This window comes from Crocodylus porosus, unplaced genomic scaffold (genome assembly GCF_001723895.1).
Source record: "Crocodylus porosus isolate Cpor-Errol unplaced genomic scaffold, CroPor_comp1, whole genome shotgun sequence".
NCBI lineage: Eukaryota > Metazoa > Chordata > Crocodylia > Crocodylidae > Crocodylus > Crocodylus porosus.
The window spans coordinates 77,172,491-77,196,283 of record NW_017728943.1 but is presented as its reverse complement, the minus strand read 5'-3'; the positions used below and the strand labels follow the sequence as shown (position 1 = coordinate 77,196,283).

The following is a 23,793-nucleotide window of genomic DNA, read 5'->3' as shown; positions in this document are numbered from 1 at the left end:
CTGACTTCCTGCCCTTTGGGCAGGGGGCTGGACTCGATGATCTCCCGAGGTCCCTTCCAGCCCTAATGTCTATGAAATCTATGAAATCATTACCACTGGTCTCATATGCTGTTGCTACACCTAAGCACCACCACAACCTGTGTGAACCCTCTCTATCCTCTCTCAACAACTTGAGTGTTCTTGGTGGATGCTGAGTAGAGCACTTTGTTCTCCAGCAATCAAATCCAACATCTTCACAGCCATGTGAGGGAGAGATAAGTCCTGACTATCTACCACTGCCCTGACCAACATAGCACAACATACGTTTTCTCCATAGCTAGATGGCATTTTCCATTCTTTACTAGACCTGTAGACCATTAAGTCCAATCTCTAGCTTCTGACAGTGTCCAATAATTAGTGCTTTAAAAGACAGCATGAAACCAGCTTCATTCACCCACTAAAATTGCGCTGTCTCTTATAGAGGCAGAAAAATTGCTTCCTGACCCTGCAGTCTCACAGGCAATCAACGTACACCCTGAAGCATGCGATTTGATTATATTTAGCATGCATAACTATGGCTGCTATTATTGGTTAGAATAACACTTGTTACAGTTCAACAAATATGTCTTAATCAATTTCAGTTTATGGAATATACTGTATACAAGAATTAGTGCAACCAAATATAGCTAAGCTTTAAAAAGACAGGGCTAGTTCTTGCAATACCCTCTGCACTGTGCACTTTATTCAGTTAAGAAAAAGAGTCTATTGAAATTACAGTTGTATGGGGTGAAGGACAGAACAGAAACTAAAGAATCTGTATATGGGAAGGGGTGAGGGGGGAGCTGTCTACACGTTTATTTTTAATGTAATGCCAATTGATTGTTAATCTTTTAATTTGAGCTTTAATCATGTAAAAGCTGAGCACCTTGTACATAATGGAAATGTTTTCTGATCTCAGTTGTACTAGATATATCCAGAATAATTACAATGGATTCAATCCTGTCGTGCAGGATTTACACTGTTGTAACTCACAGAAAAACTAAGCTCATAATTATTGAAGTGGTGCCCTGATCTGAAAAACAAAGGAAGAAGTTCTGTGCTTTTGTTTCCTGATAGCTCCTTATCAGATTTTCTAAATTTTTTATGTTTCTGAATAGGTTTCACTAGCACTATAAAAAGAAGACTACTGTTTTAAAAGAAATAATGGGTTCTCAGCTAGAGGTGGGCAACTTCACAGGAAATTTCCCCTCATCCTGAACAATAACTAACTCCACTACATGAACTGGTCTATTTAGACAGTGGAGAAAGAGTTCATTCCCTTTTAGTGTGGGGTAAGCTGTTTAAGATCAGTTGAGAATAAGCCCAATCCCCCCAAAAACCTGTCACTCAAGACTCAAAGCAAACACAAACAGAACTCGTTTTATGTTATACTGAGGCCAAAATTATTCCCAAAATATATTTTTATACTCACAAACATAGACAAAACCAAAATGGGCATGGCATTAAGGTCAGGAATAAACACCTTCTCATAATTTCACCTGGTTTATGTAGTCACAAACGATACCTATACACATGTCTGACACCTGTTTCGATGAATTCTAAATTAGAGTGCATCGGAGCAGACTCAATTAATTAAGTCTGCTGGTGCATTCTAATTAGAAACCGCCAGCAGCCTCAGCATCGTGAGTATTCAGCATTCTTGCATTTCAAAATGGCGGTGGGAGCACTTTAGCTAAATCCCTTTGTAACAGAGCACCCTGGGCTCAGAGTCCAGTGAGGGGTCCTGGGGCCTGAGAGTGATAGGATGCCCGGGAATGGGGCTTGGGAGCCTGAGCATATGTTTGAGAGTCAAGAGAGGCTTGTGACCTATGGACAGGGCTTGGAGCCCAAGGATGGGGCCTAGAGCCTATGGAATGGGCTAATATGCCCAGGGATAGGGCTGGCAGTCCAGTGTATGATGAGGCTGGTTGTTAAGCCATGTGATGATGAGGCCAGTTATTAGGCCATATGAAACATCTGTGTGGCATGGGACACATCAAGGAGAGGTCGGAGCGTGTATAGAGGCCTTATCATCAGGGCAGCTAAAGGGCAGCCTCCTGCCTGATTAAGATCAATCTGTCAATCAGGAACAACAAGGTATGGCAGGTGAAACAGGCAGGTGTTTAGCCTAGAATAAGTGGGAGGAGGGCATACATCAAGAGTGGTCCCAAGACGCCTTCTTGCTACACCCTTCAAAGATTGAAATAACTTCCTCTGCTACCCCGAAAGCAAGAAGGGAGTGGGTAAAAAAAACTGTAACAGAAAGGGTTTGGGGCCTCTCAAGGTTACCGTTTGGTAGACCAGTTGATCTACCTCCTTTTGCCTAACGGCACAATCCATCCTTCAATACACTATGAAAAGCCACTCAGTTTGGATGTTATTAACTTTCCTTATTATGGACAACATCTGAACAACTTACTCCTGTACTTTCTGAACCAGTCAGGAGAAATGCATCTACATTGTCTCATTTGGGTATTGAGAATATTTAGAATGCAGATGTGGATATGTACTGGTGCCTTGGCAATTAATTTCATTCATTCCCAAAATGATAATTCCTAAATTTTGTTGTTGATTTTTCCCTGACAGAATGATGAACAATTTGAATTCCATACTATTGGGCTCAAATAGTGAAGCAATATGTAGTGATCCTGTTAAATAAATCTGAATAAATTAGCACAAGATCAGAGAAGTATTAATATGAAGAATGCCACCCCCTATATGTGTTCAGAGACAGGGTGTCCCACAATGCATGGAAGATAGAAGAGTGAGGTAGCACTGTTGCTTTATAGGTTTTGAAGAACACAACAGCTTCACAAAGATGGTGATATGTTTAAATAGTGTATGTATCCAGGAATTTCTGAAGCCAGAAGAATGTTTAGGACCAGTCACGGGAGTGTGGTCACCTGTTAGGATGCTGGGTGTGTGTGGTTAGTTTTATTTGTATGAAGATGCCATAGCTTACAAAAAGTTTAAGAACTGTTGATATAAAGATTTGGAAAATAGAGAATACCTTACATTTATAGAGCTATCTTGATCAACCCTGAACACTAGAAATAAATCACATTGCCTATTTGTGAAATGCAGCTCCCAATTTTTAACAGTACAGTAAGACACCAAACAAAATCATAGGAAATAATGAAGACTATTGGGTAATTTTAGATATAGTAGATCAAATGTAATTATACAATAGGGACATGGGCTAGAACACTGTGGTTAAATATTTCAAGTGTTGCAAAAACATCATTAGATTGTTAATGACCATGCAGAAGCAAGCTCCTGCTTATGGTTCAGGCACTTGAGGACTCAAGGCAAGACAGCTTAATGGTTCCTGATCCTACCATCTTGGTTCACTGGCTGTAGTATTTCTGCAGGAAGAAGGGAGTCATGTTCTGCCTGACCAGTACCTGTTTTTTTCCTGTAGGTCACCCATCGAAGCAATATCAGAGGCTGACTTTCCTTAGCTTATGAAATCTGACAGGATCTAGCAGTTCAGTGAGGTAGAACAGCTTAATGAGCGCTTATCTGAATGAATCTAGATCTCTGATCTAGATGCTATGCTGGAAATATAGTAAAGAGATAATTGGTTACGAGCCTTTGGGGAGTTTTTGGTCTTTTTCAGGAACAATTTGTCGTGCAGTATTTCCAAGGAAAATCAGAGATGCATGAAAACTAAAGGAAGAGAAATGGTGGAAACCCTATCACTTGAGAAAAGTATATTGGACAAACTGGACCAGAAAAGGCACTGGACCTGTCATTGTGAGAGATGATAAACCTGTGCTGGTTAACAGGGATGGACTTGGAATTAATAGATCCTTTTCATCTCTAGGGTCTGTGATTAACCCAAATGCAGTATACTGAATGTCCCACATTTCTAGGCTGTCTCTTGTTAACCTATTGAGCTGAACACAGCTGAAACCTTTTGAGTGAGTCTCCTGTTTTTCCAATGACTTGTTCTAGGGCAAAGGATTTGCATCTCTCAGGGCTCAGTTTTTTCACTGTAAAGCCATTACAAAAATCTTTATTGGTCAGGTGATACAAGGTTTAATTAGTTGGGGCCAAACTGCAAACACTAATAGCCAGTTATTCTCTTGGCTAATCCCATGTATTTCTCCAGAAGTACCCATTTAACTGCTACCTAATATGGTTCACAATCTGTCCCCATACAGTGCTTGAAGACCTTTTGTTTAGCAACAACAATGCCTGTGATGGGATTTTTCACAGGGAAGAGGCATAGGCATAGGCATAGTCATAAGGACATCATAACACATGATATATTATAAGGCACCATTGTCCAACCTTTTATTTAGATGTTTCAATGCTTGTAACATTTCAAAACATCAATACGAAAGATTTAAAAAACAACAACACTTTTTTGAAGGTGTTGTTCATATACTCAGAAATTTTCATCAAAATAGATTTATGAAAAAAATGACTTTGACAAAAACCCACTTTTGGGGGTTTTCAACTGCAGATTTTTTTTTTAACCAGTTCTAGTTCTTATGCTAAGATCTGGTGTGCGTAACTGATCTAGAAACTGAATTATGGAGAAGAAAGCCACAAATGAATTATTTTTATAACCACATTCATTATAGTAGTGCCTAAACCCCTAAGCCAGGGGTCAGCAACCCCTGGCATGCGTGCCGAGCATGGCACACAAGGCCATTTTGCTCAGCACACCGCCACCAGCCCAGGCTCTAAGCAGCTGCTGTCAGCGACAGAATCCTGGCTGCTCCCAGCAGGTGGCTGGGAGGCTGCAAGCCCTGCTGCAAGCAGACAGGGCTCCATGGGCCAGCTGCAGTCAGGAGGCTGCAAACAGCTGCTCCGGGCTCTGGCATGTCGGCACTCCAGCACCTTCCAAAGTAGACATTGTGGGTTTTTTGGCGCTCCAGTCAAAAAATGTTGCCTACCCCTAAACCAATATCAAAATACCATTCTACTATGAGTCTTATTCAAACACAATTCTTCTACAAAGAGCTTCCAAAATTAGTAGACAGAAGGCAAGAAAAAGGACCAATACCCATTGTACAGATGTAGCAAATCAGACACTAAAATTAACTGACATGGTCACACAGACTCAGGTACTGATTCAGAAATTGTTCTCAAATCCCTGTCTTCTGACTTAAAAACAAGCCCATCTCTTCTCTTTTGTAAGCTAACAATCTGTTGGGCAATCTGATATGCGGGGGGGAGGGGACTGGAGGAGGAGGGGACGGAGGGACAGACGACTTATATGCCAGTCAACTGTGCCCATTTATTTGTATAGATCCAGGATGAGATTCTTTCAGTAATCAGATCTTTAACTAGTTCCACAGGAATTTCCATCATATAACAGAGCCCAAGTATCCACTGTCCTGCTTCAACCAAACCTTGGCAAACACAATGTATGTGCTGTCAACCTACGTAAGTAGCCAAACGATCAAGTAAATCATTTGACGGGTATCTCTTCTCTGACTAGCTACCACAGTTTTTCCCTCACATCTGCCCAGAACTGGAATGCCGTCCAGCCAGCAGTGGCATTGACAGCATTTCTAGTAAATGGCTGCTACTGCTGCTGGTACGTATATGCCCTTGGAATGCCCAGCCTGCCAGCTTGCAGCAGCTGCTGCCTCATTCATATTACATGAGGAGTCATAGGCAGCCCGAAACACTGAAATTAATCCTGACAGTGTCATGAATAAAATGTAAATATATCTCTAGAAGGAAATGTTTGCAGTAGAATCTCAAGAAGCCAACCGTAGGGGTGGTGGTGGGAGCAGGGAGAGAAATGCTGCATTGTCTGCTGAAGGCACACCTGAGTCTGCTGGCTTCATTTCGGCACCTTGTTTATCAGGTTCTGGGATGGACGCTATCACATACAGCCTGTCACCATCATCAGGAGGAAGCAGAAGGACCAGGAAAATGCTAGGCGAGGGGAGCACATAATACCAGGGAGCTCTGAGCTGAGACAGGATAGCATGAAGAGTGCTGAAGAGCATAGCATGCTGGCCAGCTATATTTGGGGATTAACTAGCAGGAGGGCAGTCAGAGGCCCTCTAAATTCTTAATCCTTGCTCTGTCATTCACTCACTATGCCAGGTGATTTAAACTTTCTCTTCCTCAGTTTATACATCTGTAAAATCAGGCTAGCAACCTTTACCTATTTGTCAGGTGAATTGGACAAAATGAAACTATGTGTTTCTGGATCCCTAGATATAAGCTAGCCCTTGGGCACAAAGATTTATTACGCATTGATAATTTTATACATCCCCTTCTATTCTCACAGTGGTTTTCAGAGTGTGGGCCCAATCCCCTCTCCTTTATACCATGCCATCCTAACTCAATTAGTCTAGCACAGAGCAGAAATTGGTCCCATGTACACAAGGCTTTGTTTCCATCCCTAACAATGCACAGAGGTGGCACTCAGAAGCCATCCTGTGACAGCAATACTACCTATCCAGCAGGGAGCATGAGGGAGACTTGAAGAATTGCTTTCCCAGTGGAAACTACAGGGGGAATTTTAAGTAGGCAGAATGTAATTACCTGAAATGGAATCATACATTATACCCATCACTCCATTCCCCATAAAAAATTTAAAACATGACTTACAACAGAGGAAGCGGGAGTGAATTTCTGGATGTTATTAATCTGGTGCCTTCTTTTTAGCATATTACTGAGAATAAGGGCCGGATTTGCCTGGCAGGAGCAGTGTCATATTCTGCCCATAGCTACCCATCTGTGGCTGCCAGAGCTGACCAGCACAGCCCAGAGTGTGACTGATGCAAGTCTGCAAGGGAAAAGGGTCAGGCTAGCTCAGAAAACATGCACACTCAGTATATTTCATGAGGTACCCCAACCAGTAAACCGAATGAACTAAGTCTTCTCTGATTCTGTACTCTTCACCATTTAGAACTGTGTTATTTGAGCCTCCCTGCTTCTTGGTAAGGCACTTACACCTTGTTGCCCTATCAAACAGAATCCAAGTACCTCTAGTCATTAATACATTTGTACTCACAATATTTTTTTGGGATAGGGAAGTAGTTTTATCCCCAATTTCAGATGCAAACCTGTGAGGAAGCTAGGAGTTGAACCCAGCTTTTTCTTTAAGTGTCCATTTATTGGACCCAAGATGAGACCCACTTACTTTCTTATCCTGAGATGAGAATATAAATTTGCACAAAAAGTACTGTCTGACTTCATCCTGCTATGAGTCCTGCCCTCAGCCGCTCACAAATGCTCTCCTCAGGTGCATGAAGAGTTTGCTGACTGAGCGCCTCCACTGCTTCAAAGGAGACACTGGGCTCAAGAGTGTTTCTGAAGAAGCATAGGACAGGAGCATCCTTGGCTGCAGCTTACAAGGAAAGGACTAGAAAGAAACACAGGATTAAGGTGATGAACCTCCAGAGAGTTGCTGACTCCTACCCTTTTGGGTTTGTTACCCCCAGGCTGGCAATGCTATAGAAAATCAGGGAGGAAATGATGATGTTGATGGAACAGATAAGAGAACAACTCATTCCACTTTTAAGACCCACACAGCAATGAAAATAAGGATAAGTGTTTAACAGAAAGGTGGGGGGAGGGGGAAGCGGGACACAATTTTCTATATGCCCCTGCAAAAGGACAAGATCCTGTGCCTGTGTAAAGCAGCCAGAAAACCAGTGGATCTGATCCTTTTTTGAGTTTCTGTACATTCTCAGATGACATAAAACTATTCAGCCCTGCAGTGCCCTGCACAAGATTGGGGGTAAAAGGGGCATGGGTAGAGAAGCTCTCTGTTCAGCCATCGCTGAATCCTGGACTAGCCCCCTTGAAGCTTTGGCAGAAAGAGGAGCAGCCAGAACCCTCTCTGTTTGACCTCAGATATGAAAATAGCAGCTGGCATGATGGGAAGACCATAAAAGTGACTTAACAGTCATCTTTGCCTCTGTTCCTCCAAGCTGCAGTTGGCTTTGCTCAGGTGCAGCTGGCGTCATTCTTCCTTTCTTTAAATGACCTCAACACCTCCCTACAAATTGTACTCATACCTTCTTATCACAAAAAGGCACGCCCCCTTGAAAATGAGACATTTTCCCAGCTTTCATTGTAAAATCCAAAAGGAAGCTTCATTCTGCTATTTCCACCATGCCATCCTTTGGGAGGTGTTGGAAATACTTCTGCAAGATTTGATTTCACTATATTCAGTGCTTTACTTTCTGGCACAAGCTGGGAACCAAAGGAGCATGCCAGGTAAAAAGTTAAATAAACTAGAGCAGGGCTGCCCAGCGGCTGGGAGCTGAATGCCCCAAAGGCTGCATCGGTGGAGGCTGCCTACCTGTGGACACACCACACAGATGCCCCTATCTCTCCACCCCACCCCCGCAACTGTGCATCCATGCCTGTCTTGCACCACGTGTCCTGGGGCAGCGATGGGGGCAGGCAGCAAAAGCCAGGAGGAGGGAGCCTGGCTGCTGTTGCAACTGCAACAATAGGCAGAGCAGCAGCCAGACAGGAGCCTCTCACCCCTCACAAGCTGCATTGGGCTGCCAGTTGGACATTTTCATATGGACCAGCATGATTCAACCTTTGAATCACCAGGCCTGACTGTCTGCTACTTTGCACACTGAGAACAAACATGTTTCTCCCCCAGTTTGTACAAGGGAACGTGACTGCAGAGAGCTAGGGCAGTGTGGGATCCGGTCTACTGGGTTTGATTGCTCCTCTTATATTTGGAAGGTGAAAGGAGAGGCAAGAGACAAACATCCCCTATTACCTACATATTCCTACTTCAGCAGGGATGGTTTTGTCTGATTTGTCTTCAAACTAAAATTTAAAACATTTAGGAAGCTCTGCAGGAGTGATTCAAGAGATTCAGTAGATGCATTAGTACTTCGGGATTTTGACCTGGTTTAATTTGAAAAAGAACTACATTGTACCTTCTTCCCTGAACAGCTGAACAGAGGTGAACTCTTCTAGCAGAACAAAAAACAGAGCAAAAGTGAAGGACAAGTTATAAAGCCATTGAGATGGAAAATTAGAAAGCAGTTTAAATAGGCTCTTTGGAGGAAAATAGGTCTTCCCTGCTATAGTGAGCATGAATAAACAATAAAAGCTCATGTCAATAAGGAAAACACACTTGCTAGAGGAGGTCTCTTTCCTTTTCAAAGGCAAAGTTTCATCGGGAGGCAGTGGTGCGCAGGTGGGGAATTAACCTTACTAAGCTCTTTAAATGTTTCAATCTCTAATAGGATTTATTATCCCCCTGAAAAATAAAGTGATGTGGTATCTTCTTTAATGGTAAAGATTCAACACAGACAGATTGGGGAAGAGGAAAGATAAAATTTTCCTCTTTCAGGACTGTGTTAAGCTGTAGAGCAACAGTTCCCAATCTGTGGTACGGGTACCACCAGTAGTACGCAGACAACCTGTCAGTGGTACACATTAACATATTTTTTATAATTACTTTATATGCCAAAAATTTGCTGGTGGTACTTAAGGTTGTATCGTTTTAAATTGCTGGTGCGCAATCTGTCAGATTTGGGGAACTGCTGCTGGAGACTAATACCAATTTGTCTGGAAAAGCAAAGCATCATTTGTGCCTTTACACCTCCCATCAAAGTTTCACAGTGCAAACAGAGTTTGAAAAGACAGAGTGCTTCTTTAAACAATGCTTTTAAAGTGTGCTGTAAATAACTGCAGCCAATTTAAACTGAACAAATGCAATTTGAACTGAACTGAATTAAGAGAGTCTACACTAAGAGATTGCACTGACTGAACTGGATTCATTTTTAATCAGATATAATTAAATACATGTAATACCCTCTGCATTGTCCAGGCCATATTACACCAGATCCTCAAATGGTAAAACAGAACCATTCTCAGGGGTTCTATGGATGGACTTCACAGGTGCACTAATTTCCAAAATTATTTTGTTTCTTTTATTATTTACCACTGAAACAAACAACAGCAAAGCCATATAACTGAAAAAATAGCTGGGATTTCATTCAGGTGAGTCAGATTTATTCACAAGCATAAGCCTCTCCAAAAGAAAAGAACGGTTCAAGATTTGGTCTGTTGTTGTTATTAAAAAATGAAAAATTGGGAGTATCTAGAATACTTTTCACTGTATCCTCTGTATTTACCATTTGCATTTCCCTCAGCCTGGGGAATTTTACATCTCCCATGTATGGAATATTTCTCTGTAGCAGTGCTGTAGGGAATGCTCCAGCTGCTTCAGGGAATTTTCCTTCAAAAACCTTGTTTTCACTGAAAGTTAAAAAAAAAAATCTCTTGGAATTATTTATGTAACACAGCACTCTCTATCTATCTCTTCCCCTCCCTCCTTCTTCTACTACTTATAAAAGTAGTTTGGGCATAACCTTCCTGACAGCATCTCTTGAACAGAGTTAGAAAAAACCCACTGTATCTGAAATAACATCAGCCGATGGAAAAAAGCTGCTAATTGACTATAAATGCTGAGAAAAGAAGCACTTTGAGGGTCTTTCAAGGGGGTAAGTGGGTGAAAGACAGCTACTGGTTTGGTCTTTAGGAAGAAGGACTTACTGCCATCATCTTGTAAATCTCTTCTAGCAGAAGAACAAGCAGGTGGAATATAAAACATTCCTGCGAATGATAATGAGACGTACAGCTTGTAAAATGGAGCACAAGGTCAAGCTTAAGGCTGCAATGAAAAGAGGCAATTTCCTCTTCTTGTTACAGCCCTTTTCATTAAAAGGGATTTATTCTCCAGTCCCATTTTTGTATTTTTTCCCTTTGGAATGATTTTTGGCACAGAAAACCTCAAAAATGTAAGAGTTTTAAACCAAGTAGATCATCCTGACTATAGTAATGGCCTCTGGCATTATGACCTTTTCAGGACTGACATGGTTTGACTGGCCGCATATTCCATCTCCTAGCACGGACGTATGAAACAACATAATTCCTCATGTGCCCATCTTCACTCATTTCTAGAAGAGACTGCAGGTCCTCTGATAGATTCTGTTACTCCCCTCCCTTCCCAACTCTAGAAGATAGGCTCAAAATTTAACTAATCCAAAGCACAAAGCAGTCCACTAAAGTTATGACTATACAGGGAGGGATGCTTACAGCACAGGTTGACATCTGAGCTGGCTTTCGTCTAGCTCAGATTAAAACAGCAATACTAGCAATCTAATCACACTCAGTTTTATGTAGACCTATTTTTAAAAAATCTTTAATTTAATGTGTCCAAAGTGAAGAAATCTATGATGTGAACTGTTGTAACATGGGTCTGTGATGAAATCACACCTGAATACACTCTTGACACACCCTAAAATAAGGTGGAATTCTGCCCCGTGCAGAGGCCTAGCACTAGGTTTATGTGCCTTTCCCCCTCTCAAAGGCCATATTTTGAGGGTTGAAGAAGTACAGGTGTTTTGTGTTAAGGCACTTCACAGGGAAGAATTTAATTCACTTCTGAAAAATTAGAAACTAACTCTAGCCATTTGGAACCAGATTTCAGTTCAGGTATGTGTTTTGTCTCAGCCCATTCTAAATACCAGGACAAGCATAAGGTTTTGGTTGGAGTCTACTGTATTTCATGGTGTATCAGTTAAAGTTTGAAGCCAAACTATTTACCCTTAAATTTCCACCTCGATTTACACACCATATCAATACTTTGAAATAAAACAAATATTGTGTTTCAAAGTTGTTCATCTTTGAAACAGGGGTGAGGCACAGTGGTACTAATTGCATGAAACTTCAGATATCGAGGATCCATACAACGATCAAATGAATCATCTGGATGATTAGATGGAACTGCTTGGGGCTCACACTTCTGATGATGAAAATGACAAGGGTTTTAAATTGTACTTGGGAAACTGTTCATTGCATGTAACCTGCGGCTTGTGGTAGTTCCATGACTGTTGTCAGAAACAATCATGATGGCAATCGTTCATTCTGAATTCTTTCCACTGCAAGAGAATACTTACCATACCTGGACTTTTTTACAAATGGAGTATAAAATGTGGGTCAATGTATACACGGACCTACAAAAATCCTAACTTTTTTCATCAGATATATGGGACTGACTTATATACCGCACAGACTTATACACCATGAAATAGAGATTTTTAAAACATCTTCTTGGTCTTCAACACCCCCCTCTTTGAGTTTTGGTTTAGGCCCAAGCATTAATAATTTTGGTAAGAGGCATCCATTACAGAAATAGCAAGTCAAAAGATAAATCTCATGGCAAGGAACTCAGCAAAGGTGGAACAACTTAATCCACTTCTACTCTGCAAAAACCAAAAGGTTAAAGAATGACCCTGATGCAAAGTCTAATTTCTTAGATTCTTAGAATTAGAAGATGGAAGAGCCTTTTAAATCAGTATGTTTATTTATTAATAGAGAATTTTTTCCAAGCCTGAAAATGCTTTAAAGAATTACAAATGATCATCTAAATTATTTCCTTTGATCTGATCAAGATCCTGTCCTACAACCAAGAGAAAATAATTTAACTTTACACATTTAACAGAGATTGCTCCACTTTGCTCCCTGCTGTAATTCAGCTGCCTTTCAGCTGGAATGCAGTAGCTATTATGACCTCTCTGATGCAACAAAACATTTAGGAACAGATTTGATCCTACATCAACACATTTAGAGACAAAATATGGGAGAACAGGAGACTTAGGAGGCCACTTATGGTTCTCTGAATCTCTGGGTCACTGCTAAGATGAATAAGAGTAACTTTGGGGCTATTCTATTTTGGCCATGTTATTCCTTACTGTAACTTCTAATACCTGCCTTGCATCAGATTTGAGGTGTATCAGAGAAACAGAAGCCCGCTGAGAGCAACCAAGAGTACACCTTCATCAGGATTTCTCAGCCAGCCAGCTATGGCCACATTTCAGCTCCAGTGCCTAAATAATTTGACATTTAATGAGGCTTGTCCTTTTAAGTGTTTTGGAAAATCTCCCCCCAAATCCCTGAGATTATTCAGAAAATTAACACAGGTTGTCATGGAGGCCATGACATTTCAGAGCACAGATTATTTATATTCTTTATGCCTAAACACAAGGAAAATGATGGCAAGCAGGGAAGGGAACTCTATCCGGATTTTCCTATCTAATAGTGTAGATAACAGAAGTCTCATAGTATCCTCTCATAGATTTCATAGACTTTAGGGCTGGAAGGGACCTTGGAAGATCATCAAGTCCAGACTCCTGCCCCAAGGGCGGGAAATCAGCTGGGGTCACAGGATCCCAGCAAGATAAGCATCCAAAAGTTTCTTAAAAGAGTCCAGAGTAGGTGCTTGCACCACTGGAGGGAGTCTATTCCAGGTCTTGGGGGCTCAGGCAGTAAAGTTTTTCCTTATGTCCAGCCTAAAATGGTCATGGAGGAGTTTGTGACCTTTGGACCTTGTCATCCCCTGGGGCTCTTTTTTGTCTCACTCTCAATAAAACGAAACTACATTCTTTAGCTTCTTTTGTTTATAAGTGTTAATCCCTGCCCAGTATGTTGACTCTGCAGTAAAAACGTGAATCAGATACTGTTTTCACTAAGGTTGGTGTAGATCCTTTCAAGACCATGAATTTACTCGAATTTACACCTTTGTGACCAAGATCAGAATGTGGCACTTTGTCTGATTTAAAAAAAAGTATGTAGATAATGGAGCATACAAATTGGTGGGTGATCCCTGAGGGAGGTTATACTACATCTTATGCATTAGACAACAGCAATGGGAAACAGCTGCCTAATAATATATCTGTATTCTAATACCATCTGCTTAGACTGAATCTCCATAATGAACTTGCCCTGCCCATGTGTTACACATTTCTGCAGTTTCAGCCTCTCTGAGGATCTTTCTGCAGGTTGAAGGAATCCCCATCAATGTTCACCCAAAACACAGGATTAGGCCATTGGCCTTCTCTTGTTTATTGGTGAGGTTATTTTCTCTCCATTTTGAGCCTCAGCATCCTGGCACACGGTACAACTCAGCTACATTCCATTTCCGCCTTTCCCACAGCAGGACATTAAAGTTGTCTTGTTAAATCAAATCAACCCAAAAACCTTTTTAAAAAAAGATGAATCCTGAACGCACCTTTAAAATACAGATTCAATGAGACATGTTATTTCACTCAGACTAAAACAATTGATTATTTTTAAAACACACTTATTAAGGTTTAACGACCGTGAAAACAACTGGTCCCTCCATTTTCAGAAAGCTGAATCATTATTGCATTTCCTACACATACATATGATTTCTGAGCTGCTTATAATTTGTATTTCCTGACTAACAAGAGTTTATTGCTCACAGAACTCTAGATCCTGGCATTTAGCCACAACTCAGCTCTGAAAGAGATAAAAAACCACTCCAATTCCACCAATCCAGGGGGACCATAAGAAGGCATTCTACCTCAGAGTGGCACATTGCTTTCAGGAATGTTGTCCTGTTGCTTTTCTCCTGTTGTCCTGGAGGAGAAGACAAAACTTTAAGCAGTCCTAGCTTTGTGGTTAGTCAGAGTAGGTTAACTTCTGGCCTTGCCATTTTTCTTGCCTTTCTCTACCCCCCCTTCCACAGAATCATAGAAAATTAAGGGTAAAAGGGACCTCAGGAGGGCATCTAGTCCAACCCCCTAATCAAAGCAGGACCATCCCCACCTAGATCATCCCAGCCAAGGCTTTGTCTAGCTGGGTCTTGAAAACCTCCAAGGATGGAGTTTCCACCACCTCTCTAGGTAACCTGTTCCAGTGCTTTACTACCCACCTCATGATAAAATTATTCCTAATATGTAACCTAAACTTCCCTTGCTGTAACTTGAAATGGTTGCTCCTTGCCCTGTCATCTGCAACCACTGAGAACAGTCTATCTCCATCCTCTTTGTAACTACCCTTCAAGTGGTTGAAAGTTGCTATTAAACCCCCTCTCAGTCTTTTCTCTAGACTACATAAGCCCAGTTCCCTCAGCCTTTCCTCATAATTCATGTGCCCCAGGCCCTCCTCACCATTTCTGTTGCCCTTTGCTGGACTTTCTCCAATTTGCCCACATCCTTTCTGTAGTGGGGGGCCCAAAACTGAACACAGTACTCCAGATGTGGCCTCACCAGTGCTGAACAGAGGGGAAGAAACACTTGCCTGGACATGCTAGTAACACACGTACCAAATCAGCCCAGTATGCCGAGTCAGCTTGATTTTACGGCTGAGATAATCCAGCAGTTGTAACTGGCTTTCATGCCAGCTGTGCAAGGTAAAAGGAAATTCCTTATTCTTTGCATTTATTGCATAAGGAACATCCACCATCTTGCCAATAATTTGAGTTGTTCTGTTAACCTATACCTAAACCAGATGGGTTAATAAGAACAAACTAGCAATAAAAAAAAATACTTAAAGGATGATTGCACTGATTCATTATATTTATATCAGTGAGGTGGGTTTTTTTCCCCTGTTGATCAACACCAGTAAATTCCTTTGGGTGCCCATTACGTTTCATAAACTTATAACTGAATGGACAATAGCAAACAAGAAATGTGTTATAAAGTACTAGACTTTATATTACAGCACTGACCTAGAAAAAAAACCCAACACATTCTACCATGCTTTGCAGTTTGTTGGAAGTTTACTTTGCTAATAGTATTGTTTGGGAGAATGGAGTTGCCTTTGCTTTGAGCCAGGTCCTTTGTCCAATTAAGGGTTCAGTTACACACTACACTTAGACCACACTAAAGGCTCTTAAAATGTGAAATTCTGCATGCTAAAGCTTATTAACTCATGCTAAGTGTCCTCTGAACATGTCAAAGTTAGACCACTTTAGGTGAAGTTTAACTCTGAGGTATGCTACCTACCTCATCTTAGGCTAATCTCAGTCTTCTCCACAAAGATAACAAACAATTTGTAGTCCTTCATGATGCTCCATTTCCAACCTTTCCCCCCAAACTAGAGTAGGTTTAGACCCCAGGTGTCCTGGCTCTTACTTGACAGCCCTCCAGTGGTCTTCAGGCAAGAAATGGTATTAACCCTAAATCTTAATACAATTGTTAATGTTAATGTCAACTGCTCCCAGCACATGTTGATTTAACACTGCTTGACATTTCACAGATTTAGTATGGTCTAGGTGTAACATGTAACTCCACCTCTATTTAATTTACTGCAGTTCAGCTTCTGGCATGAATGAATTTTTTTTCCCCTCTTTGTCATTTAAGAATTGTTGAGCCCCCTAAGGCAGATTTGCTGAGGAATGTGCCATGAGAACTAGTATACAGAAGGACAAGCAGAGCTGCTACAACCCCCAAATCATCCTCTGCATTGGTGGAGAGTCTAGTTGGCAGGTTCCAAGCTCAGTCTATTGTTAAATATTCCTCTTTAAAAATGTTAATGAAGCTGGAACCATACAATAATGGAACAATCTGCACAGCTCAAGCTTTGAAAGTTATAGCTAAATGATCAGTATAACCAAAGATGAAAAACTGTGGCCTCAACGAGACAGGTAGCATGAATCAAAATCTCCAGCTGGCAAAGACAGCGTATTCTCTTCATGTCCCTGGCTCTTTATATGTTGCAAGTGTTTTTAGCACTTGATCTAAAGCCTGTTGAGTTCAACAGAATTTAGGATGTGACCTTTACATTTCAACCACTTTGGAGCACGTCTTGTGGTCTTCAGTCCTGACTGGGGCCTGAAGCAAGAATGTTGCTCTCTGTTGTTCTAGTACAGTGATCACCAATCTGGGGAACCTGATCTACAGGTAGATCTCAGAGCCTCTTTAGGTAGATCCTGGGCTGGGGGACAGCTGGGCATGTGCACATGCGCACACCTGCTACCTGCAGCCCCAATTTGTGGGGGAGGGAAGAGGCAGGGTCCAGATCGGGGCCCCTGCGGTGAGCCGCTGACTGTGCAGACAAGCCAGCATCAGGGAAAGGTAAAGGGGGCCCCATCCCGGCCAGGTAGTGGGAGGATTGGAGCCGGGGGGGGGGGGGGGCTGCCTCCCCATCTCTGCAGGGGCAGAGGTGGCAGAAGCTGCTGCCGCTGCGCCTCGAGTCCTGCTGCAGCTGGCCACATGCGGGTATGGCTCAGCTCAGCAGTGGGACTCATGTGGGGGTGGCCCTGGCCCAGCCATGCATGAGAAGATCTGGTCATCCAGGGGTGCATGAGGGGGCTCCTGCCACTGGACACAGCCCAGCAGAGGCCTTGAGGGCCCGTGCCTTGCCCACCTGTGCTCAGGGTGCAGCGGGCAGCCCGCAGCAGCAGCTGCCTCCTCCCAAGCACAGGTGTAGGGGGCGTGGGCTCCCAGGGCCTCCGCCGGGCTGCGCCCAGGAGCAGGAGTCCTGCCCCCAGCATGCCCCTGGACCACAGAGACTTCCAGACCCAGTTGGACTGAGGCCTGATGCCACGTTCCTCTGGCTGCTGGGCGGGCACGGCTCAGCACAGTTGCATTACAGAAGTGAGATTGGGCCCCAGCCTGGCCAGGTCTGGGAGACTCCATGGTCCAAGGGTGCATGGGGTGGGGGACAGGGTAGGGGGTGGGAGGCACGGTAGGTCCTGGGGTGACCTTTACTTCCAAAAAGTGATCTTCAGCACAAAACATTTGGAGAATACTGTTCTAGTATTACTACATCTACCTCCATCTATATCACTTGTCTGCTGCACCTCTCTTAATTGGATTCTTCTGCCTCTACCCAGCTCTGGTCCCACACAACACCTGCCTCTTCATGAAGCATTACTACCCATTAGAGTGCATGTATAGCACTGCTTCGTATACATACCAAAATGGTGCCCTATCCTTTCCTTGTTATGTTTTTTGTTGCTCCATATTATGACACAGCTGGATAGAGAAATGGCTGTTCTTATTTATTTATTTATTTCTTAGAAGGGGATGGGGAGAGTGGGAATTGCATTGTCACCTTGCCAAGAATGAGTGTGTAGCACTCCACTTGCTTGGGAGCTTTGAATTTGCACTGTATGTTGTGATGCAAATGTTATAATGTTGTGACATTCCCAATTGATTCACTTTCTTCACACCCTCATTTTCATTTCCCGTATTTGTGTCCTAATGGAAAGGGATCTTTCAGATCACCTGGAGCGAGCAGAAAAGAAACAGGTTTTTGCTACAGCACCACTGAGACAGGAAACAATAGCTACAACAGACCCAAACATAATATCAAATGTCATTTTCCCATAAAGAAATTGAGTGCCAGCATAGTGACTGTGTAGGGAATGTTGATTCCATCAACAAGCTTTGAGTAAACAGACAGCGCATAATATACATCAAGGTTATTTTAACTGTAAATTGAAATAAGTGACTGAATATTTTTACCTTATTCGTTCTTATCTTTTATCCAAGAAAGGTTAATAATAAATCCATAAATGTAAGTGTCTGGGGAGTTTTGGTAAGTCAAGCAGCAATAAATCAAACAATGTTCATAGCTGCATGTCATTGTTTCACATCCTGGAAAAAAACAAACAGTGAAAATATTATAGTTTATACTGAAAAAAACAGGTGCAAAAAATGCAAAAACAAGGAAGAAGAAAGCATAGCTAAACCAAATGCTTCTCATTTCAATGCTCCTGGCAAAGCTCAGAGTATTTTAAATGACATTATTCATGAGAATCCTCACACATTTTCTGGTATCGGCACTAATTTTTCATTTTTTGTGATATTTGACTGTGATGTTACCCCACTGAATTCAAGCAAAACACAGGAAATTGGTACATTTTCCTTGCAAATCCACATTTGCAGCACATTACTGAAATGATACCCTTTTCTGATTAAAAAAAAATACATTGTTTGTACAGTTGATGCAAAAACAAGGCAATTCAGGTTTTGCAGCAAAATATGTAATTATATTCATTTTGAGTGTTTCTTAGTAATCTTATCAGTGCTTTGTATTTTTCTCTCCTTAATTATTCACACAAATGTAAATGTTACCGAGTTTTTCCTAAGAGTTTTAGAAACGTTGTAAGTACACGAGAATAAATACCACATTTACTCAAATCCAAGATAAGGTTTCATCTTAGATTCATTTACAAAGTGGAGGGTGGGAGAAGGCAGCTCCTGTAGCTCTGACTCTATCCCTGGAACCAGTTCAGGGCCAGAATCAAACTCTCAGCAGCCTCCTCCTGCCCCGTCCCCCCTTCTGTCCCCCATTTCCACCCCCTTCCTCACTTAATGTCCCCCATTTCCATCCCCTTCCTCACTTAATGTCAGGGCCAGCTCAACTCCAGCCTGGGATGGATTGCCTCCTGGGCATGGAGCACATGGAAACTCTGTTCCCTGCCTAGCCAGTAGCAGCACGAACACTCCTGCATGGCTGTCTGGAGCTGCACTTCCATGTGTTGTGCTCCAGGAAGGTAACAGAGCCCAGAGTCTGACAGTAAGTGTGTAGAAGGGAGGCAGAGACTGGGGAGAGTAGAGGGAGAGGAAGAGGGTAAAAGGAGCTGGGGGTAGGAGGGTGCAGGTGATGGGGGGGGGGCCAGGAGGGCTGGAGGGAGCAGTAGGGGGGTGAGGGTAAGGGGGATACCTGAACCCCCCATCTACCTGACCCCTCTAGCCACCGCTTTTCCTGCTGTAGTAGTTGGGGGAGCAGAGGGGGTTCAAGACAAACCTTCCATAATTAGATTTTATACCTGGAAAATGATAACAAATTTATAAATTTTCCATACATAGATTCTGGGGGGGGGGTGCTCTTAAATTCAGTGTCATCTTAGATTCAGGTAAATATGGTAGCTTCAGGCTTTCTCTAGACCAGGAATTATAGGTGTGGTATCTGTGCAAACCAACATGTTTTAGAAGCTTGCTAGCTATAACAAACCATGCTACCCTTAGTATGTACTACTTTTGTTGAGATCCTAGTCTACCTATTTATTTCAGGAAAAGTAAGATAATGCACTGATGTCAATCCAGATTAACCTCAAAGAAGTTAGTGAATCATTCAAGATTTACATCACTAAACCCAAGATCAGAATCTGACACATTGTCTGGTTAAAATGCAAAACATTTCCTTTATCCCCTTGACTTCAGATGGAGTGGAAGATGGTAGAGACTGTTGTAGAAGAGAATGTATGGAGATAGGAGAAAACATGCACCTGAGAAGAACTTGTAGCAGGAATTTAGAAAAGAGTGCATTTTCATAGCAGATCCCAATCTGGGTTTCAACTTTTATGTACCTCTGGATCAGACACAACAGGGCTTGTAGAGGCTTTTATGAATGTGTTCTCACTAGGCTGGTATTCCAGTAAGAAAAACATCACTGACACTAATTATTATTTGAGTTAGACTATTTATGATGCAACACATTTGTGTATCCCCTTTCATCCCAAAGCACTTTGCAGGCTTTGTAAGCTAATGTAACCAGATTCTGACAGACTCTTAGAAACAAATGCAATAAACCCATCTTTGCTGCAAAACCACACCATTGATAGAATGCAGGATCTTCATCACTAAAACCACAATGAAGTCGATTAAGTATAAAGTCAATTAGGAGAGCAGCTTCACAACATTTACTATGTACTACAGTTACCCCAGGTTTTCTATGGAATAAATTTACCCTGGAAAACAGAGACATGTTATGCAGTAAGTCAGTAAATGTTGTGTCTACTCCACTTTTATTAGACATTAAAGTCAATTTATTCTGTATTAAACGTGTTATGTATCCTTAGCCATCAATACTAGAGAAGCAGCTCAAATTTTACCTATTTTCTTGCTAAAAGCACTCCAACATACAGTCTCTGGCATTACTCCCTCCTGTGTTGAAGATACCTTTGTTTGGGGAGTTCTGTGACGGTATGAAACACACAAATATATAGACTGCAGCCCCAAATAACTCGGATATACCTTTTAAAGGCCTCCAAGATTTTTCAATGAGAACAGTCATTGAAATACAGACAGTTTCCTTCCTACTCTTCTGCTGGATGCACTTTTGCGATAGAGTCTTGTGTGAAGTTCCAGTCAAAATTTGTCCCTTTGTACATGCAGGGATGAATTCCTCTAAATGTAAAAATATCCTCTACTAGACCAACTACGGAGTTGGGAGAGAGGTCAGACAAGCTTTCGGGGCTAAAGTGCTTGTCCTCAGGTCCCTGGAGGAAATAGTTGATTCTGCAAAAGATATCATCCAAAAAACCCTTCCTTCTTAGATATTTCTAGGACCATAATAGTTAAACATTTCAACCTTACAGCTAAAAACAGTCATCTCTTGTGTTTAATGCAGTGCCTGTTTAGCACTGGGTTGGGACAGAACAGGAAACAAAAGCTGTAAAGAAGTATGGACCCTGACCACAGCTAGAAGGTATTGGATATCTCATGAAAAAGCCTGACCTTAGGATATTTCCAGTCCAAAGAGATATAAGGACAGTATGGATATTCCTAAAAAAAAAACAACCAGCCAAAACTAGCAGAATCATACCAAGGTTTTTCCACCACCATCTTGCTAGATGGCAGATAGTGTTTATGTAAAGATTTATAGTAAGTGGAACAGATTGGTACCTTGCATTTGGAAGGTGACACCTAATGAAGATTGCTCCCACTGACTTTCTACATAAGTGTTCCTGAAAAGCATGGGAAAGGCTTAAACTCTGTTAACCATACATCTCATGGCATAGCTGGCTGGTTCAATGGAAGGATATGAAGGTGAAATCACCATTTCCATGAATCCTCACATAGGAGGTAAAGATGAAGAACTGGAAGTGGGGCATTAGAAACCCACAGGGGGTGTGGGGGGGTGATTATCATCCCCAGTCCATCTTGTAGCAGCCTATCATTTAGTCAGATGTGGATGAAATAAGAAGAAAATGATGGTTTCTTCCTGCTGTAAGACTAATCACTTATATAACAATAATTCAACTCTGGATAGATCTAAACAAATAATAAATGAATAGAACAACCAGACGTGTGAATTTTCTCATTGGCATACAGGCTGACTTAATTTTGCCAGCATCATGCTCAGTTCTTTGTTAGTATTAAGCAAGAGTGTGGTTGGACTGTTGCTTCTAGTATTAAGAGTATTAAGAGAAGTCTTGATTTGTCATGCACATTTCCTAAGTTTTAACACAAGTATTTATCTGTCTGAAAATGCATCATGTATCATTGATTGCCCTCCTGTCTAAAATGATTCAATCAGAAGACTCTTCTGTGTGACTCAGAGGACCAGCTGCACAACACAAGCAAAAGCTTGCAACTAGAGCCCCTGGCATACATTCATTTAATGGCATGATGGGTTCTGATCCCCACTCCCAACAAATGTGCCTCCTGCCATCCTACACATGCATGGCAGGAGGTGTGCTTTTGGGACTGGGGATCAGATCCTAGCCACATCACTGCTGCTTGCCAGTGCAGGGGGAGCCAAGAATTACGATCCCCATACTGGCAGCTCTGGTTGGGCTGCCAAGCATAGGGGATCAGAGGCTCTGCTGGGGACATAAACTCCACACCCAGCAGTTCCGGTTGGGCCACTGGATGCAGAGTATCAGAGTTTATGAACCCAGGCTCTCCTTGCACCAGCAAGTTGGAAGCTGGGTGCTGCAGCCACACACACAGAGCTGACAATCAGCTAATTATGAGCCCCAGCCTGGATAGACCTGGGTCTGGTTGGAGACTCAGGGCCACCTGTGGGCCAGCCCTGATAGGTGCCCCCCCCCACACACACACACATTCCCCACACAAGCCTCAGGTTAATTACAGCAAAAATGTGACATGTACAGGTGGCCTAAATGGAGCAAAATGTTCACAAACAACTGCTAGGTGAAAATGCATATTTTAACTTCCTCTGGTCACCTGTAGGCATGTCTACATGAAATGTGTACTGCACAGTTGACTAACTACACAGTAAACATCTCAGCATCTGTACATATGTCCCTATTAGGGTGCATGAAACTAATAAACTCTGCAGCAGAGTAGTCTTGTAAAATACAAGTACAACCCTGCTGCAGGGTTCCTTCATGTGCAGCAGCGCACATGTAGACACTGCCCTGGCTGGTAAGGGCACAGGGTGGCCCAGTGAAGAGCTAGCTGGCAGGCAGCATCTGCACTGAAGCATACTGCACCCCAGCCAGCCACTCCACCGTCCATAGAAACGGGGGGAGCAGCTAGCCCAGAGCTGCCTGTTTCCCCCACATCCACGTGCTGGGGGTGCTGGCTGGGATGCAGTGTGCCTGCTGGCTAGCCCCATGCTGAGGCATACCACACCTCAGTCACCCTCCTTCCCCTTCCACCCCACAGCACATGGAGCCCAGCTGGAGCAGCCCTGGGCTGGAAGGCTGGCTCGCTGGGTCCCCTGCCAGCCAGGCTCCACATGCTGTGCACAAATAAACTCCAGAGCAATGTGCGCTGGAGTTTTTTACTTCTGGGCCACATTCAAACAGTGTGTCTGGGAGCAAAAAACTCCAGAATAGTAAGCTGCGGAGTTTATTTATGCATTATGAAACTAACCCCCAAGAAGAACAATATGACAGGGTCACAGACCACTTGTAAATCGCAAAATTCATCCTTGGGCAAAATGCCCAGCAAAAGGCTTTAGGCACCACTTTTGTCAGAAGAGTATGTGAAATAAGCCATATGATGATCCTTTTCTCAGGGGTATATTCTTGTTGCCCTTATATGAAAAACAGATTAAATTCACAGTAAACATCACTCCAAATGAATAAAAGGACTGACTCTAATGCTGGATCTAGAAGGTTTTCCAGGAGTTCTAGGCTATTGTAAATGGCTCTAATATTCCCAAGTGTGACTTTGGTATCCTGAGGCTACTTTAAAAGAAATATTAAAATCCTGTGGCCTGCATAAGTTATTAAAAACCAGCAAAGTTAACCCTTTCATCTCATGCTGTGGCCTCCTTATTTCACAAGATGTAGGTGAA

General features: G+C 42.4%; 1 protein-coding gene across 1 annotated transcript in view; it reads right to left on the bottom strand.

Annotated features, from left to right (window-relative positions):
* Positions 1 to 23,793, bottom strand: part of LRFN2 (leucine rich repeat and fibronectin type III domain containing 2) — a 245,607-nt gene that overhangs the window by 134,399 nt on the left and 87,415 nt on the right. Inside the window, exon 2 of the mRNA XM_019549612.1 lies at positions 18,258 to 18,389. The gene's annotated coding sequence lies outside the window, so the exon portion shown is untranslated. The remainder of the gene's footprint in view (positions 1 to 18,257; positions 18,390 to 23,793) is intronic.